Source organism: Pseudoliparis swirei, chromosome 20 (genome assembly GCF_029220125.1).
Source record: "Pseudoliparis swirei isolate HS2019 ecotype Mariana Trench chromosome 20, NWPU_hadal_v1, whole genome shotgun sequence".
NCBI lineage: Eukaryota > Metazoa > Chordata > Actinopteri > Perciformes > Liparidae > Pseudoliparis > Pseudoliparis swirei.
Window position 1 is genome coordinate 2,212,668 of NC_079407.1, and position 6,000 is coordinate 2,218,667.

The window sequence follows — 6,000 nt, forward strand, 5'->3', positions numbered from 1 at the left end:
CTAGAGGACCAGGACTACACTGAGGTCTCTAGAGGACCAGGACTACACTGAGGTCTAGAGGACCAGGACTACACTGAGGTCTAGAGGACCAGGACTACACTGAGGTCTCTAGAGGACCAGGACTACACTGAGGTCTCTAGAGGACCAGGACTACACTGAGGTCTCTAGAGGACCAGGACTACACTGAGGTCTCTAGAGGACCAGGACTACACTGAGGTCTCTAGAGGACCAGGACTACACTGAGGTCTCTAGAGGACCAGGACTACACTGAGGTCTCTAGAGGACCAGGACTACACTGAGGTCTCTAGAGGACCAGGACTACACTGAGGTCTCTAGAGGACCAGGACTACACTGAGGTCTCTAGAGGACCAGGACTACACTGAGGTCTCTAGAGGACCAGGACTACACTGAGGTCTCTAGAGGACCAGGACTACACTGAGGTCTCTAGAGGACCAGGACTACACTGAGGTCTATAGAGGACCAGGACTACACTGAGGTCTCTAGAGGACCAGGACTACACTGAGGTCTCTAGAGGACCAGGACTACACTGAGGTCTCTAGAGGACCAGGACTACACTGAGGTCTCTAGAGGACCAGGACTACACTGAGGTCTATAGAGGACCAGGACTACACTGAGGTCTCTAGAGGACCAGGACTACACTGAGGTCTCTAGAGGACCAGGACTACACTGAGGTCTCTAGAGGACCAGGACTACACTGAGGTCTCTAGAGGACCAGGACTACACTGAGGTCTCTAGAGGACCAGGACTACACTGAGGTCTCTAGAGGACCAGGACTACACTGAGGTCTCTAGAGGACCAGGACTACACTGAGGTCTCTAGAGGACCAGGACTACACTGAGGTCTATAGAGGACCAGGACTACACTGAGGTCTCTAGAGGACCAGGACTACACTGAGGTCTCTAGAGGACCAGGACTACACTGAGGTCTCTAGAGGACCAGGACTACACTGAGGTCTCTAGAGGACCAGGACTACACTGAGGTCTCTAGAGGACCAGGACTACACTGAGGTCTCTAGAGGACCAGGACTACACTGAGGTCTATAGAGGACCAGGACTACACTGAGGTCTCTAGAGGACCAGGACTACACTGAGGTCTCTAGAGGACCAGGACTACACTGAGGTCTCTGAGGACCAGGACTACACTGAGGTCTCTAGAGGACCAGGACTACACTGAGGTCTCTAGAGGACCAGGACTACACTGAGGTCTCTAGAGGACCAGGACTACACTGAGGTCTCTAGAGGACCAGGACTACACTGAGGTCTCTAGAGGACCAGGACTACACTGAGGTCTCTAGAGGACCAGGACTACACTGAGGTCTCTAGAGGACCAGGACTACACTGAGGTCTCTAGAGGACCAGGACTACACTGAGGTCTCTAGAGGACCAGGACTACACTGAGGTCTAGAGGACCAGGACTACACTGAGGTCTAGAGGACCAGGACTACACTGAGGTCTCTAGAGGACCAGGACTACACTGAGGTCTCTAGAGGACCAGGACTACACTGAGGTCTCTAGAGGACCAGGACTACACTGAGGTCTCTAGAGGACCAGGACTACACTGAGGTCTAGAGGACCAGGACTACACTGAGGTCTAGAGGACCAGGACTACACTGAGGTCTCTAGAGGACCAGGACTACACTGAGGTCTCTAGAGGACCAGGACTACACTGAGGTCTCTAGAGGACCAGGACTACACTGAGGTCTCTAGAGGACCAGGACTACACTGAGGTCTCTAGAGGACCAGGACTACACTGAGGTCTCTAGAGGACCAGGACTACACTGAGGTCTCTAGAGGACCAGGACTACACTGAGGTCTCTAGAGGACCAGGACTACACTGAGGTCTCTAGAGGACCAGGACTACACTGAGGTCTCTAGAGGACCAGGACTACACTGAGGTCTCTAGAGGACCAGGACTACACTGAGGTCTCTAGAGGACCAGGACTACACTGAGGTCTAGAGGACCAGGACTACACTGAGGTCTCTAGAGGACCAGGACTACACTGAGGTCTCTAGAGGACCAGGACTACACTGAGGTCTCTAGAGGACCAGGACTACACTGAGGTCTCTAGAGGACCAGGACTACACTGAGGTCTCTAGAGGACCAGGACTACACTGAGGTCTCTAGAGGACCAGGACTACACTGAGGTCTCTAGAGGACCAGGACTACACTGAGGTCTCTAGAGGACCAGGACTACACTGAGGTCTCTAGAGGACCAGGACTACACTGAGGTCTATAGAGGACCAGGACTACACTGAGGTCTCTAGAGGACCAGGACTACACTGAGGTCTCTAGAGGACCAGGACTACACTGAGGTCTCTAGAGGACCAGGACTACACTGAGGTCTCTAGAGGACCAGGACTACACTGAGGTCTATAGAGGACCAGGACTACACTGAGGTCTCTAGAGGACCAGGACTACACTGAGGTCTCTAGAGGACCAGGACTACACTGAGGTCTCTAGAGGACCAGGACTACACTGAGGTCTCTAGAGGACCAGGACTACACTGAGGTCTATAGAGGACCAGGACTACACTGAGGTCTCTAGAGGACCAGGACTACACTGAGGTCTCTAGAGGACCAGGACTACACTGAGGTCTCTAGAGGACCAGGACTACACTGAGGTCTCTAGAGGACCAGGACTACACTGAGGTCTCTAGAGGACCAGGACTACACTGAGGTCTCTAGAGGACCAGGACTACACTGAGGTCTCTAGAGGACCAGGACTACACTGAGGTCTCTAGAGGACCAGGACTACACTGAGGTCTAGAGGACCAGGACTACACTGAGGTCTCTAGAGGACCAGGACTACACTGAGGTCTCTAGAGGACCAGGACTACACTGAGGTCTCTAGAGGACCAGGACTACACTGAGGTCTCTAGAGGACCAGGACTACACTGAGGTCTCTAGAGGACCAGGACTACACTGAGGTCTATAGAGGACCAGGACTACACTGAGGTCTCTAGAGGACCAGGACTACACTGAGGTCTCTAGAGGACCAGGACTACACTGAGGTCTCTAGAGGACCAGGACTACACTGAGGTCTATAGAGGACCAGGACTACACTGAGGTCTCTAGAGGACCAGGACTACACTGAGGTCTAGAGGACCAGGACTACACGGAGGTCTCTAGAGGACCAGGACTACACTGAGGTCTCTAGAGGACCAGGACTACACTGAGGTCTAGAGGACCAGGACTACAATGAGGTCTAGAGGACCAGGACTACACTGAGGTCTCTAGAGGACCAGGACTACACTGAGGTCTAGAGGACCAGGACTACACTGAGGTCTAGAGGACCAGGACTACACTGAGGTCTAGAGGACCAGGACACTGAGGTCTCTAGAGGACCAGGACTACACTGAGGTCTCTAGAGGACCAGGACTACACGGAGGTCTCTAGAGGACCAGGTCTACACTGAGGTCTCAGAGGACCAGGACTACACTGAGGTCTCTAGAGGACCAGGACTACACTGAGGTCTCTAGAGGACCAGGACTACACTGAGGTCTAGAGGACCAGGACTACACTGAGGTCTAGAGGACCAGGACTACACTGAGGTCTCTAGAGGACCAGGACTACACTGAGGTCTCTAGAGGACCAGGACTACACTGAGGTCTAGAGGACCAGGACTACAATGAGGTCTCTAGAGGACCAGGACTACACTGAGGTCTCTAGAGGACCAGGACTACACTGAGGTCTCTAGAGGACCAGGACTACACTGAGGTCTCTAGAGGACCAGGACTACACTGAGGTCTCTAGAGGACCAGGACTACACTGAGGTCTAGAGGACCAGGACTACACTGAGGTCTCTAGAGGACCAGGACTACACTGAGGTCTCTAGAGGACCAGGACTACACTGAGGTCTCTAGAGGACCAGGACTACACTGAGGTCTCTAGAGGACCAGGACTACACTGAGGTCTCTAGAGGACCAGGACTACACTGAGGTCTCTAGAGGACCAGGACTACACTGAGGTCTAGAGGACCAGGACTACACTGAGGTCTCTAGAGGACCAGGACTACACTGAGGTCTCTAGAGGACCAGGACTACACTGAGGTCTATAGAGGACCAGGACTACACTGAGGTCTCTAGAGGACCAGGACTACACTGAGGTCTCTAGAGGACCAGGACTACACTGAGGTCTCTAGAGGACCAGGACTACACTGAGGTCTCAAGAGGACCAGGACTACACTGAGGTCTCTAGAGGACCAGGACTACACTGAGGTCTCTAGAGGACCAGGACTACACTGAGGTCTCTAGAGGACCAGGACTACACTGAGGTCTCTAGAGGACCAGGACTACACTGAGGTCTCTAGAGGACCAGGACTACACTGAGGTCTCTAGAGGACCAGGACTACACTGAGGTCTCTAGAGGACCAGGACTACACTGAGGTCTCTAGAGGACCAGGACTACACTGAGGTCTCTAGAGGACCAGGACTACACTGAGGTCTCTAGAGGACCAGGACTACACTGAGGTCTCTAGAGGACCAGGACTACACTGAGGTCTCTAGAGGACCAGGACTACACTGAGGTCTCTAGAGGACCAGGACTACACTGAGGTCTCTAGAGGACCAGGACTACACTGAGGTCTAGAGGACCAGGACTACACTGAGGTCTATAGAGGACCAGGACTACACTGAGGTCTCTAGAGGACCAGGACTACACTGAGGTCTAGAGAGGACCAGGACTACACTGAGGTCTATAGAGGACCAGGACTACACTGAGGTCTCTAGAGGACCAGGACTACACTGAGGTCTCTAGAGGACCAGGACTACACTGAGGTCTAGAGGACCAGGACTACACTGAGGTCTATAGAGGACCAGGACTACACTGAGGTCTCTAGAGGACCAGGACTACACTGAGGTCTCTAGAGGACCAGGACTACACTGAGGTCTATAGAGGACCAGGACTACACTGAGGTCTATAGAGGACCAGGACTACACTGAGGTCTCTAGAGGACCAGGACTACACTGAGGTCTCTAGAGGACCAGGACTACACTGAGGTCTCTAGAGGACCAGGACTACACTGAGGTCTCTAGAGGACCAGGACTACACTGAGGTCTCTAGAGGACCAGGACTACACTGAGGTCTCTAGAGGACCAGGACTACACTGAGGTCTCTAGAGGACCAGGACTACACTGAGGTCTCTAGAGGACCAGGACTACACTGAGGTCTAGAGGACCAGGACTACACTGAGGTCTCTAGAGGACCAGGACTACACTGAGGTCTCTAGAGGACCAGGACTACACTGAGGTCTCTAGAGGACCAGGACTACACTGAGGTCTATAGAGGACCAGGACTACACTGAGGTCTCTAGAGGACCAGGACTACACTGAGGTCTCTAGAGGACCAGGACTACACTGAGGTCTCTAGAGGACCAGGACTACACTGAGGTCTAGAGGACCAGGACTACACTGAGGTCTCTAGAGGACCAGGACTACACTGAGGTCTAGAGGACCAGGACTACACTGAGGTCTCTAGAGGACCAGGACTACACTGAGGTCTCTAGAGGACCAGGACTACACTGAGGTCTAGAGGACCAGGACTACACTGAGGTCTCTAGAGGACCAGGACTACACTGAGGTCTCTAGAGGACCAGGACTACACTGAGGTCTCTAGAGGACCAGGACTACACTGAGGTCTCTAGAGGACCAGGACTACACTGAGGTCTCTAGAGGACCAGGACTACACTGAGGTCTCTAGAGGACCAGGACTACACTGAGGTCTCTAGAGGACCAGGACTACACTGAGGTCTCTAGAGGACCAGGACTACACTGAGGTCTCTAGAGGACCAGGACTACACTGAGGTCTAGAGGACCAGGACTACACTGAGGTCTCTAGAGGACCAGGACTACACTGAGGTCTCTAGAGGACCAGGACTACACTGAGGTCTCTAGAGGACCAGGACTACACTGAGGTCTCTAGAGGACCAGGACTACACTGAGGTCTCTAGAGGACCAGGACTACACTGAGGTCTCTAGAGGAC